Raw genomic sequence first — 14,276 nt, 5'->3', positions numbered from 1 at the left:
GCAAATAGGTAGGAAAATCCTTTGCTTTATTCCCAGGAACACTTTTCTCTTTCTAGAGCCAGAGATGCACCAAGGCTGAAGTGTGGTGAGGGACTGGTCAGCAAGGGAGAGAATCCCAAGGCTTTCCTGTCACTTGCAGCAACAAGCAGGAGACACTTGGCTGGAGGCTGTTTGCAGTGGGCTGAAGCTCAAAGGCAGCCAGTTTGTTGCAGCTGCTTCTGCAGAGCCCAGCCCAAAGGTGCCTTGTGTCTGGCACTGCCACAAAAGCCTCTGAACATGCAGCTTTTGGAGCCAGTGCTGGTTTCATGTGCCAAGGGGTTCTTGTGCAGGGAGCCTCCCAGCTGAGCCCTAAGGAAGGCTGCCCAAAAGCAGGGACTGGGGCTTCAGGAACAACAGACACACCTTTCTGAACCCCCAGATTTGAGCAGGACATCAAATATTCCCTGCTCACAACTGCCCAGGCAGCAATTCCACAGCCCCACCAGGCTTGCTGCTGCCTCAGGAGCCATCAGGATCCCTCCCAAGCCCTGCTGCTCACCTCAGAGACATGGGGGGTGTTGACAAAGATGTTCCCAAGGTCCAGAGTCTGAGAGCTGAGTTCAACCAAGGGTCCTTGGCCTTCCCCTCTGAGCTGCAGGGGCAGCCTGCTCTCATGGCCTGGGGAGAGATGTCCATTGCAGTACAATCATTCCCTCTCTTACGCTGGATTTTCCAGGCTGCCTCAGTGCCACTCCCTGACTCTGAGCTGGATGCAAGCAGCTCCTGATGCTGCAGGAGAACATATGGACCCTTCTCTTCCCTCACGAGATATCCCTTGGGGCTGACTTCTAATTTCTAACCCATTCCTCAGGCTCACTGGGAGGTGATCCAGATTCTGATCTGAAAAACCCAGCTGGAGCATTGCAAATCAAATTAAAAAGGGACAAAGGAAAGATTAGTAAGCACAGAACAGCTTCTCTATGAAGACTGAATGGGATTCCTCAGTCTAGAAATGAAATTGCAGATAGATGTGAGAGGTTTGAAACGGCATGAACGGCCTGGGAACTGGGGACAGGGAAAAATTTGTTTGGATTTGTCACAAAAAAGGAACTTGAGGGTCTGAAAATGTTGTTAGGCAGAAACTACATCTCTGTGTAAGGGCCACATAGAAAAAGGGTCTGTGGCAAGGCAGTGGAGAAGCAGCAGATGGGACAGAGGTGTGCAAGAAATCCATCGCATTGGAGAGAGGCTGATGGAGACCTCCCCTACAGCACTGCCCAGGAATCAAAGAAAACTTCAGCCAGGAACAGCCACATGGTAGTGGAGAATCAGGGATCCTCCTTCCTCCCCTCAGCAACTCCCAGCAAAACAGGAGTCCAAACTCTTTGCCTGTGAGAGGGGATCCACTTTCTCAAGGCCCTAAACACCAAGGAGTTCTCAGTTTGCTCTGGGGTAGAGCTGAGCAGGGAGGTACCTCGGGAGGGAATGCAGGGCAGGGGACAGCAGGGAGCCCTGGTGCAGAACTGTCCTGTGCCCCTGCAGGGCCCAGCACTCACCTGTGCTGCAGCACACTGCCAGGGAGCCGCAGGGGTCACCGCTGGCCCGCGGGTGACATCCCACTGTCCCCTGCACGGTGTCACCAGCGCCCAGAGGTCCTGTGGCCGGCACCACGGAGAAAGGACTGCAACACAGACAGAGGGAGCAGGGCTGGGGGGACACCTGGCCAGGAGATTCCTTCTGCACTGCAGCTTTCTGCAGCTGCCTTGGGCAAGCAGGGAGCAAACCAAGCACAGGCAGCAGAAGACAGCCAGGACAGACAGCATCAGAAACAGCCACACAGCCACCGCTGAGGAGATCCAGCCCTCACCAGATCCTCTGGGGAAAATGACCTCAGCTCCCCCATACTCTGCATCCAGCTCTCTGCCATGAGCCTCAAGGGTCCCACTCCCAGCAATCCCATCACAGAATGCTTTGTGAAGAGCACAGAGAGGGTTCAGAGCTATCTGCATGCACAACCTCACACTGACTGCCTCAGGAATTTCACTTTTCCTGCTGCTTATAAACCTCATCTCAGGAGATGCCAATGTTAGGGTACTCCCTGTCCTGACAGATTACAGCCTAGGAATCAGACAGGGAGAAGGAACTTTTCCCTGAAGACCAAGGAACAGTTACTGTTGAATTTGCAGTGTGGTTCTTTGGTTTCTTGTCCCTTGAAAACATCCTGATTTAGCCTAAAAAGGACACATTTTATCAGCATTTCAATGAAAGCTGCTCTAAGAAAAGCAGCAATCAAAGCTCTGAGAGAGTGCAAATGCAGATTAGAGAAATACAGTGACAAGGAAACAAGACCCAAAAGGACGATGCCATTTACAGTCTGAAGGGTCCAATCCCAGCTAAATGAAGCACCATGAGCAGGAGCACACCAAGGAAGCACAACAGGAGGTTTCTGTGTATTTATCAGCAATGCAGTCTGGGACTCTGGGTTGTCATCCAGACTGGTAACTGTTTGCTCGGCCCAGCAGAGAAACTCTGGGCAATGTCTTGGAAATAATGATGCAGAGGTGTTGGTGCACTTTGGATTTAGCAGGAGCAATCAGGATTGGTCACCAGGGCAAGAGCTCTTGCCTGACAAACACCAGAATCTGTGCTTTGATGCTCAGGGACAGCTCAGGGGAAATGTGCTTCTGCCCAGCAGCTGCTGGGCTTTGTGCTCTTCTACAGCCCCACTGAGGAAACAAAAGTTCCTGGCCTTGGTGCTTTGCTGCTGCTCAATCTGTCACTTCAAAGTGTCTTCTGGGGACTTGGGTGATGAATGCATCACACACAAGAACAAAGAGAACTTCTGGCAAGCTGAGCTTTGTTCATGTCAGCAGTGACAGCTGATGAACTTGCTTCAGGTTCTGCTCATGAAGGAGTTCTTGCTGCAGTGATGGGCTGAGCTGTTCCCATTCCCTCTGGGGAGAACATCACTGCTGGCTGATGGAGAAGCCTTGGGCCAGCAATGTTGATGTGCTGGGTGTGAGACTTTGGAGGGAGGGCAGGAAAGACAAGGCCCCAGCAGCCCCAGAGCCAGAACAGTGCACGGGCTCCTGCCTCTGCCCCGAGGCTGATGCCAGCACTGCTGCAGCTCTGCTGGGGCTCGGGGGGAGCAGATCCTGCTGGGGGCAAGGCACAGCATCCTTTTCTTAGTCTTGTGCCAGAAATTTCATCAGAACAGAGAAGCTGCCAGTTAGGGGAATCCCTGGCCAGGCTTCAGCACTACCTTCCATTCCATTCCCTTCCCACTTCTGCCCCATGTTCCATGCTCCTGCCCGCAGATGGCAGGATGGGAATAACATTCCTGGGGGTGACTTCAGGCCTTGCCTGAGAAAGAAGGTGTCTTCTTCTTTTCAAATTATCAGGAGAAGAGGATCCAGCCAAGTTCAGGACTCGCTTGTCAGGACTGAAAAACTGACTGCAAATCAGCCCCTGCATCTCCTCCATCCCTGGCCTGTCCCCACCAGACTCCTCTCTTCCTGCTGTAGCAGTCATCTCTCACACAGACCTGGCTCTCCAAGACCCAAGGACACAAGCTCTACAGCTAAACTTAACTCCTCTGAATTTCAGCACACAGCACTAAGCTGCTCCCTGAGCCCACAGATAGAAGAGCTGGCAAGGAGACATCCCTGACACTGTCATAACCAAATGAAAACCACTGCCAAGAGATGGGGCTGGCAAGCTCAGTTTTGGCCTTTTCTCTGTTTGCTGTCAGCTGCACCTTAAGACACTTCTCACCCTGTTAGATCCATCCTCTCAATGAATCAGTACTGCACCTGACAGGCAGAAAAGATAAGGCATGGAGGGGCTTTTCATAGGTTGTTTTCTTCTGCTTTTTAACTAAGTCCATTGATCTGTTTGTTTCCTTGTATGGCATCTAAAGACAGGTCCAGATCTCCCAATGGCACCTTGCAATCCCCAGACACTGCTCTTGCTTTCAGCAGTGTGTTTGCTCAGATGATTTCCAGAGCTCCCCTCCAGGACCACTGCAAAGCCACGTGCCTGTGGCCTCCCAGAGAATGGCTCTATTTGGCTGACAGTGCTGAGGAAGCTTTTCAGAAACTGCTTGTGCTCAGGAGGGTGCAAGCCAGCTCCCAACATGTTCCAGCAGCCTCCAGGAAATCTGGGACAGACAAAGCTCAAAGGCCACTGAAAGCAAGAGCAGATGCCATTTATGCTGCTCCCTTCCAGCCAGGCTGCAGGGCAGCAGCTGCTGTGCTCTGGTTCCTTTTGCTGCTCTTTCCCAACTCTGCTATCATCCCCCAAAGGTGTTTTGCACAAGGACAGATGAGCTGCCTCACCTCTGGCTGCTCAGCTGGTACCGAGCTGCCCGGGTACCAACACTGGGCACCAGCAGAGCCTGCTGGGTGCTGCACTGGGCTGCACCCTTGGAGATGTCCAGCTGGGCAGGGGAATCCAGGACAGCTCGGGCACCAATGGCTCGAATTGGCACAACTATCCTTTCCCTGGAAGTCATGCAGATGAGCTCGTGGCAATAATCCTGCAGGAAAAGAAACTGGCTCAGCACAGGGCATTTAGTGCCATCCCCATGGCTGAAGAAAAACCATTTCTATAAACCTCCAAGGGCATCAATTTACCTATTGCACACTAAAATGAACACTAAGTTCTACTCATATGTCACATTTTAAAGGCACCCAGGCACTTTGCAAAACCTATCTCTGTGGCATTCAGCTCTTGTGTCACTTGGGTCATACCCATACCCGTGGCAACCATAATATTGACTCTAAACTTTAATGCTGTTAAAGAATTCCTAAGTCCCTTCTAACGAGCATGGAGCTAGGGAACACAGGACATTCCTCTTTAGGTTTCTATATTCTCACTGTCTGAGAACCGGACAAAGTGTTCAACTGACTCTAAGCAGCAAAAGAAGATGAGAAAACAGCTGCACCTAAAGAGATCCTGCACCTCTGGCCTGGTGCAGCAACATCAGTTGGCTCAGAACTCCCCTCAAACTTTGCCTCTCCAACCAAGTCAGGAGAAGAACAGTGCCAAGAGGCAGCAGGATGCTGTTGGAAAGGGCCTCTCCTTGTTTCCCTGCAAGGCTTCCTCCATTCCATGCCATGTCCTAAACCCTGGAGTATGAACAGGCCTCCAGATCAGAACATGAACCCTCCAGATCCCAGCACTGAGATCAGACTTGCCAGGGCCTCAGCACTGCTCTTCAAACCTGCACACAAAAGCACCTTTGGCACGGGATGGGTGCCAGCTGACAGAGCAAGCACAGTGCCAGGCATGAAGACACAGCCCCAGCAGTGTCACTGCCACAGGCTCTGGGCTCACAGCTCTGCCTGCAGCTTGTACCTGCCCTGCACCAGCCCGTTCAGGCAGCTGTCCCAGTCCCCTGCAGCTCAGCAACCTCCTGCTGACCAAGGGCACCCAGAGCCCAGTGTGCCTGTTCCAGGCCGGGCTCACGGGCACAGCACATCCTCTGCACTGGCCCTGCAGCTGCACCATGCTCACTTGTGCTCTGGGACAGCACAGCTGCAAGGCTGGAGAGCAGAGGGGCTGAAAAAGCACCATCTTCGCTCCAGCCCAGAGGCAGGCAGGGAAGCTGTTGTCAGTCAGGGAGGAGGAAACCTCTCTGACCTCTTTGTTCCTCTGGTGTTTTCCATCATAAGGAAACCCCTTCCACTGGACCTAGAGATGGCCCAACATCTATCAACAGCCCTCTGTCATTTCCATCCTCTTCCCTCTGCATCTTCCCTTGGCAATGCTCAGGGATGGGCAGGGAGGGGAAGCAGAGCCTGGCAGGCCTGGCTGCAGTGCCTGCCAGCCCCTGCCAAGGTGGGACTGCCTGCAGGCTGCCTGCCCACGGCCTGCAGCCAAGCTCACAGCATGCAATGGGCTGGAGCCAGAGTGCAGGGAAAACAATGGCTGTGCAGATCCCTCTGTGCTTTGGCTCCTCCAGTCTCACCTTGTTCTCAGTGGGGCTGAAGCGGATGCGCACAGGGGCAGAGGCGCCTGCTGGCACCACATGGTACACATCCCTGGGGCACGCCAGCTGGAAATAAGGGCAGCTCTCCATGCACACCTGCACCAGACGAGGAATCTGCAGCAAACACACCAAATGATCATTCTGACACTTGTGCAAACAGCACCAGAGGAGCCCTGTCCCTGCCCTGCTGACATCCCTCCTTGGCCCCTTCTCCAAAGCACTTTCAGCTGTGCAGGCACAGGCACGTCATTCACAAGGCTGAACTGGAATCCCTTGTGTCTGCCTCCAGCATTTTGGCCAGGGACAGTGGGGCAGTGCCTGCTGGCAAGGAAGGGCCCAGCAGGTCAGCACCAGCAGGATGGAGACAGAGCACCAGAGCCAAGTCATCTGCATATTCAACAAGGCCAAAAAACCTGCTGCCTTCTGCCTGCACACAGCAATGCTGTTGTCATGTTCTAGAGGGGGAAAGTGCTGCCTGAAAGCAAACCAGCACATTATCCTGGCAGAAGGAAGAAATTCCCTTCTGGCAGATCAGGTTTGGGCAGGGACCTTGTGGGGATAAGAGTCAGGCAAGCAGAACAGCAAGAGAGGAAAGCAAACCCTGTGGCCTTACTGGGAATAAAAGCAAACCTGGAAAGCAAAAGAATGAAGGAACACAGCAAGACAATCCCTAAAACAAGGAGAGGGCAAAGAGAATTTCAATGGGCAGTAAAACAGCAAGGAAGATTCATAAAACCATGAGAGCAATCAGCTTGCCAAAAGTGACAGAAACAGACAGGCTGTGCCTATTGACTGTAGGCTTCAAAGGCATTTTCTGCCTGCAGAAACATGACCAGCACCGACTGACACTGTGCTTCCAGGATCAAAAGCCAGTCTTGCCTCTCCAGGCCTTCTTGCTGCCTGTGCAGGCAAGCTGGGCTGCTGGGCATTCCTGCCTGCAGCCAGCAGGCCAGGTTCTGCCCTCTGCCATTCACAGACACAGCAAATGTGCATTTTCTAGCACACTGACAGCATCAACCCCTCAGCACCAAAATGCTCTCCAAAAGTCTAAACCAGATGGTTTGGACTCCCTCCTGTCTCCTCCCACCAGCCCACTCTTGGCACAAGCCTCACTTGAGAAAATGTTTCCCTGACTGAAATTCTAATGGTCTCAAGTTTTCCTCTTTACACTGCAACACAACTGCTGACATTTTTTAACTTTTTCCCCTCTCAGCTCTCTTGGGAAACTGCAAAACAATCCCAATTTCTACAAGTGAAGGTGGGAACCTCCAGGAGCACATGGCTTTGGATGTGCTGTCGTTCTCCAAAGGGCAAGTAAGACACTGTGTTGCTTTTGGAAAAGCTGAGCAGAGCTGGATGAAGCTGAGCAGGAGCCTGAAGTGGCACCTAAAGTCCTCTCACTGCTTCTGCTCCCTCAGGCTGATTGCAGGGCTCTTTCAGAACACAGCTCCTGCACTGCCTATGCCATTCATGAGAAGGGATTCCAGCCCCCTGAGCTTTGACTGTGAGCTGCACAAAGGGAGCCAAACTGGCTGAGAGAGGCAGAGGTTCCTACCAGGAGCCAAGATTAACCAAGGAGACACAGGCTGTGGAATAGACTCAAGGCAAAGCAAGAGAGCAGGTAAGAACTGTACAGCCCTCAGCATTCCTATCAGTCCAGAGCTTGCAAGAGAGGGAAACTCCTTTGGGATAGACACCATCAAGGAATGGCCAAAATCAGGGGACAATTCCCAGCACAGGAAGATTCCCAGCATCTTGCAGAACAAGGTGCTGAGACATTTTCTTCTGCATGTGCTGCAGCAGATAACTTGCTTTGCTGTACACTGGGGGAATGACAGCACTCTCCTCTTCCAGCACAGTGTTAAAGCCCCGGGTGCCAGCACTTACCTTGCCCTTATTAATGAGACACAGCACCATTTCACAGACCTCCCGAGCAACGAAGTTCTGAAAGACCAGCTCTGGTGGGGAAACCCCAAACCAGCTCTGTTTCGGGGCAGCTGACGGCAGCTGGAGAGGCGAGAGAGAGCAGGGAGAGCTTCAGCTGCTGGGAGGAAGGTTCATGCAGGAGAATCCTCCACTGATCCCCAGGGAAGTACAGACTCTGGGGGAGCACGTCTGCCTAGCCCACACTGGGCAAACAGTGGCTCACCCACCTCTGCTCTGAGCTGATCCACAGCTGCTGGGCCACACAGAGCAGCCTCAAGCCAAGCTGCTCTTCTGGCATGTATTTCTCCAGCTTTCTTTCTCTACAATGCCAGGCAGCACTTCCCTTAATCACAGCCCTGTGCCCAGGTGGTCACAGAGCTCTGGGGCACTGACTGAGCTCTCATGGAATAAGTAAAACTCATGGATTTACAGGAGACTCCATGGGAAACAATTTTGGGATGTCCTTTACTCTGAGACAGGGAAACCCAGGCCGACACAACTCCAAATATCTTTTGTGCTCTAAAAATTACACATCAGTAAGAAGAGCACAGGACCAGAGGAGGTGGGAGAGATGAGGTGATATTTGGCTGAAGCCAAAAGGTTATGAAGCAAAAGAATGGAATTTGTTGGTTCTATGTGTTGTTTGTGGTTTGGATTTGTTCAGGTTGCTTTGTTGAGTGTCGCAGTGAGAGGGATGGGGTTGAAGACCTGACCAAAAGGAAGAGGACAAGAGGGGAGAGGACAGAAAAGTTGGTGGTCAGTAGAGAATGGAAGCTCCTGAGTACCCATCAATGGGAAAGGGGACAGGGACTGCCCCAGCCAGGTATAAAGGGCACAAAAAGATTGCCATTTTCTCGGAGGGTGTGTGTGTGCTTGGCTCTGGGGGAGGGAGACACACCAAGCTCAGCTGAATCCTTACTAATAAACAGTTTTCTTTTGCTTGGATGATTTTGTCCCCTTTCATTCTACTTAAATGTTAGTGTGTTTCAAACAGAGGGAAAGGCAAAATTAAAAAGACAAATGGGGTGAAAATCATAAGACAAGTGAGGTGAATGCTGAATGAGGATAAGCATTCAGTTATTTTTTCAGCAACTTGGGTAAAAGTAGAATTGGTATCTCCTTTTTCCATGAGGTTTAAATGGCTGCTTTCTTGTCATTATTGCTATCTTATTTAATGGCATTCTAGAGGCACGTCTGGAATGACACCACAACAGCAAATGCTTCCGGAGCAGAGACATTGCTTTGAGAAAACTCTCCCCTGCTGAGTCTGCCTTCTCCAGCCACACTGCTGTCACTGCAGAGACACAAGCAGGTCTCCTGTGGGACTTCACAGCAGACACATTCTGCTGAAGACAGTGGCTGCAGCACACTGTCCCTTAGTTGTGCCCTTCCCTGAGGTGTTCCCAATGCCCCTCTCCAGGGCAATCCTCAACCAGTTTGCTCCATGTCTCTTGCTGCCAATTTCCTGCTCAATAGCCCACCTCGGTCACCTACCCCTTTGGACTGTGCTTTCTACTGAGCCAGTCCTGCCAGAAAAGCAGCTTTAAACACATCTCTCAGTAGGCACTGATCCAGATAAAGCACATCCATTCCCCTCTGCCCAGGGCCAGTCCCCTCTACATCTGGCAGCCTGCAAAATCTAACACCCCATCAGGTTCCAACACATCGTTCCAGCCCAAAGCAGGAATGCAATTTGTTTTGTTAAATCTGAAGTAATTCCTGCAGATCCTTGGCCTTCAAAGGCCAACGCTGCCACTCTGGAGGGAATCCTGTGACCCCAAGCATTTGATGGTGACCACACCAAAGCAAGAGGTGGCTATTTCAGCAGGAGAATGGCAAATGGCAATGTTGTGCCTTTGTGTCCCCAGCCTTCCCCCTGCCAGCAATGGCAGCTACACTCCAGCACAGCCCAGCACCTTCAGCAGAGGTCATTTGTGTTGCTTAGTGCACATCAGGACTCCCAGTCCACCACTCCCAGCAGTTTGCAATGACAACAGCACCTGCACACGAGGTGTTTTGCTGGAGGCAAGCCTGTCACAAGCACACACCCTCTGCAAACTTCATAATAAACAAAAAGGAAAAGAGCAGGAAAAGGCTACCTTGGGACGAGTCTCACTCTTGACTAGAAATGGGCCAGTTCTGGGCAGAATAATCCCCCCAATACTGGCCTCCTCCATCCTGCTGGGAAACTTCTCCCTCTGGAAATTAGAGGGAAGCAGCTGAAAGACAAAAATACACATGCTAGAGCCTCAGAGATGGGCTTGTTCAAAAAGGCTTCTCTTGAACAAGTGGCACTGGTGAATAACTTGTGATCACAGCCACTGGGACAGTCCTGGGAGCAGTGGAAGGTTCCTGCTGAAATCCTTAGCATCAGTAAATTAATAATACAGAGTGCAATACACATACTCCAGCCACATGGCTCTGTCCCATTGGCTTCTCTCTGACCGGATGGGACATGGTTGGGGATTTCTGCACTTTGGGCATTTGTTTCCTCTTACATTCCCTTGGATTGAGGCAGTGACCTTTCCAGAGAATGGGGAGGAGCTCTCAGAACTGCCTGAACTCCATCCCTGCACAACACTCAGAACTCACAGCAAGGAGATATCGCTGCTGGCTGAGTCCAAGAGATGCAAGAAAACAAAGTTGTACCAAGAGGGAGGTGCACAGGAATGTGTCCAGGTTTTGGTTCTCCCTGTTAATTGTTTCCTCTGTCTGGGCTGACAGAGCCCTCCTCAGAAGAAAACAGAGGGATCTCCTTGACAGAGCCTCAGCACTGGGGCAGCTTCAGCCAAAGGAGCTCCAGACAGCAAGGGACCTTTGTGGCCCTGGCTCCAGCGCTGCCTGCAGGGCTGGCTCTGTGCCCACACAGGAGCTGGGAGAGAACAGCTGCTCTGGAAGCTCTTCCAGCTGGGACACCCCGTGGCTCTCAAGGCTTTGGGCAGAGTTTGAGCTTTTCCGCCCCCCACATGCCCGGGTGCCCAAGGGCAGGATGGTCAGAGCAGCACAGGTGAGTGCCCACCCTGACAGAAGGAATTCCTGGGGCCAAGGGAAAGGGACAGAACACATGCTCAGGCCTTCAGCTGTACATTGGTTTATCTTGGCTCTGCTGGCACAGCCAGGCAAGGCACAACTGAAGCATCCCACAGTGTTCCCTAATGCACCAGGACAGCCCCCAGCAACAGGAGCACGGCACAAAGGGCTGGGGAGGGGCTCTGCAGCTTCACAGCGCTGCTGGACAGCAGGGCCAGGGAGAGCAGGGACACCAGGGCACTTGCCAGCCTCTGCACAGCCCCAGGGGCTACTCACAGTATTTGGCTTCAGCCTTTCCCTCAGCAAAAGACGAAGTGTTGGTGTCTTCTTCTGGAATCCAGACGCCATTTCCAAGGGATGATGTCACAGTTCCTCAACAGAACTGGAAGGAGCAACAATGGAACTCTGAAAATCCACAAGCCAATTCATGGCACATTCAAGGCATATACCGGGGCTAAAAAATTTGATATGATTTGAAAGTAGCTAAGTGCTTGTTTGGCATAAGTAGCTGGTATTGTTAGGCCTCTAGTTGGACTTGATTTGAACTCTATGGCTGCCTTGTGCAATTCAAAGATGGATTGTACTGAAACCTGGAGCTCAAAAGCTGAACATGAATAGGAGTTGGAACAGACAAAGCTGTAGCTTCAATATTACTTCAAAATAGCTAGAGTGGGCCTCCTCTTCTTTAGGCTAAACCACCCCTGCTCTCTCAGCTGCTCCTCACAGGACTTGGGAGAGAGACTGGAATGTTAAGGCTAATGGCTTAAATGTTTTTATGAAGGAACTTTTGCCCATTCTGACAAAACTGAATAAAGAAGCTGTGACCACTGAAGCCCAGCCCTCTCTAAAAATGCCTCCTGACAGGGAATTGGGACTGGGAGTTAAGCCACCTAAGGGAACTTGAGACAAGATCAAGGTGACACCATTGTCCTTTTAACTTAGGTCTGGGGAGAAGTGAACAAGGCTAATTGAGAAAAATGTATCCACAACAAAGCCAAACCCAGCAGCTCTCCTGAAAATCAGCTCTGTCTGCCTTCAGGCTGGGCAAGGCATAGCCACAGACTCATCTGCTGAGGCCAGGTTTGCACACAAACCCCCCATCAAAGGAGGGGGGAGCAGGAAATTTTGGGGGTACAGTGCAACCTCTGGTAAGGGGCAGTGGACACCCATCCTCCCTCAGACAAACGGGCTCAGCTCTAAAACCCCCCAGCCCCAGAAGTCCACAGCCAGGGCACATTCCCATGAGGGCCAGCTGAGGGGGTGTCATAACCCATCCAAGACCTCCAAAGTCTCCCCAGACCCATTCCTGAGGCCTTGCACCAGACAACTGCATGGCATGCAAAGGAACACAACACATCTGAAAATCCACAACCCAATTCATGGCAGGCTCAAAAGGATATACTGGTGCTAAAGATTTTATATTATTTGAAAGTAGCAAGAGACAGAGTCCTACTTGCCCCACTCCAAGGAGGTGCCTGTACATGCAACTGAACTGCTGCATGAGGAGAGTGGCATGATCACATCCTCTCTTTCCCTTTGGAATTCCCTTTCAGAGCACAGATGTGACAAAACCAGAAAGTACACCTGGAGCCCATCTTTACCTTCAAACGAAATTCAGGACTCCTCGCTGGCAGAGACCAGTGCCCTGCGAGTTCAGGGCTGGCTGGCAGAGACAATCTCTGTGCACAAGTCACCTGGCGAATCGCTGGGTGCGGCCGTGGCAGAGCCCAGGCTGCCAACACCCAGCCCGGAGCGCTCTGCGCCAACTGAGGCGGCGGCGCCGTCACAGCCGCTGTGGCCGCGCTCGCGGTTCCCCGGCAACCGCGGCACCCGATTGTCGGGGCCGGGCCGGGCCGGGCACGCCGGGCGGGCCTCGGTCCCCGCTCCTTCCAGCCCTGCTGCCCCCTCGGGCCCCGGGCGCAGGGCGAGGAATCCGCTCCGGGGCCCGCACCGTGACGGCCACAGCGGCAGCGCTCGATATCGCCGGGGCTCGGCTCCAGCCCCGGGCTGCTCCTGCACAGGGAAGGCGGCGCCGGGGGAACCCAGGCTCGGACACTTTGTGTTCAGCGCACAGAACAAGTGGGAATCAGCCACTGCAGGCAGGAACAGGCACCTTCTCCTTCTTCCTAGGGACACACAAGGAGCAGAAGGCATTTCCTGCTCGAATGGTTTATCACCTCAGCAGCAGTCAGGAATTAGTGCTCCAGAAGTGATAGGATCACATCCTGTAATTTCTCTTTGGCATTCTCTTTCAGAACACAGATGTGCTAAAAGGAAAAAAACCCAACAATATTGATCAACCTCTATCTTCAAATGAAATGCAAGACTGATTTTCAGTTGTATTCACAGCATTGTAATAAAAACACATACTAGAATCAGAATTGTTGCAAGTTTCCTGCTTGATATAAACTCCAGATTTTAATATTCTTGCAGTAAACTCGAGATTTTAATACTTTTTCTGAGTTGATCTGGAATATATAGGTTTATATATTCTAAAGGACTTAGGGCTTTTTAAATTACTGCATACAGCTTCATGCTGCTGAGCAATAGCACAGATTGATTGTGTCTTCAGGAGAACTGGTTTGTCTTAGTAGAAATACTTAGAAATGAAAAACTTTCTAAGTTAACCAGTATTAAGAAAGTACTTTTGAAAAGGAGGTAAAAAAAGACCAACCCCATTAGTTTATGATGTTTCTAAGTCTACTGCTCTGTGCAGCCTAAGGAAGTTGTCATGGAATAAGGGAAGAGAGATCTCACAGCCATGTTATCCATAAGTGTGTGGAAAACCTTCACACAGAGTGCCTGCACGGCCCCTTTACAGACTTGGGGACAGAAGAGCAACACAGGATTGAACTAAGACAGACAAACATGCAATTCAAGTCAAATGACAAGTTATTTTCTTGTCAGATGGGGCCGCAGATTGTACACTGCTCACCATCCTGGGGCTTCAGGATGTCCTGCACCATGGCTGAGCCATGAGACTTGTGGAGTAGAATTATGAAGAGGTGAAGTACAAACATTTCCTATGCACCTATATTGCGTTGCCAACTCACTTTAAATCTCTGAAGTAGTCATTAGTTTCAAGAGCATATCCAACCACAAATTTATCTGGAATTGCAAAGCCTGTATCTGCAGAAACATACAGTTCTTTGTATACTTCAGTGGTGTAAGTAGCTCTGAAATGCTGTTGGTATTCAACACATACTTGAGCTTAGATAAAAAGGCATCATCTCCTTCAGGGTGCTTTCTTAAGAATCTGAGCTGTAAATTGATGATAGTGGTTACAATCTAAACCATTCCCATCTGTCAGTAATATAATTAAGGTGTTAAGAGAATGATTTTTATGAAA

At 51.2% G+C, this 14,276-nt stretch overlaps 1 long non-coding RNA gene across 1 annotated transcript in view; it reads right to left on the bottom strand.

The window, feature by feature from the left end:
• LOC311165771 overlaps positions 1-14,276 on the bottom strand; it is a 276,507-nt gene that overhangs the window by 212,806 nt on the left and 49,425 nt on the right. The gene's annotated exons all lie outside the window — the stretch shown is intronic.

The sequence above is a fragment of the Fringilla coelebs genome (genome assembly GCF_963513975.1).
Source record: "Fringilla coelebs genome assembly, contig: SCAFFOLD_38, whole genome shotgun sequence".
NCBI lineage: Eukaryota > Metazoa > Chordata > Aves > Passeriformes > Fringillidae > Fringilla > Fringilla coelebs.
This window is presented reverse-complemented; position numbering and strand designations above follow the sequence as displayed.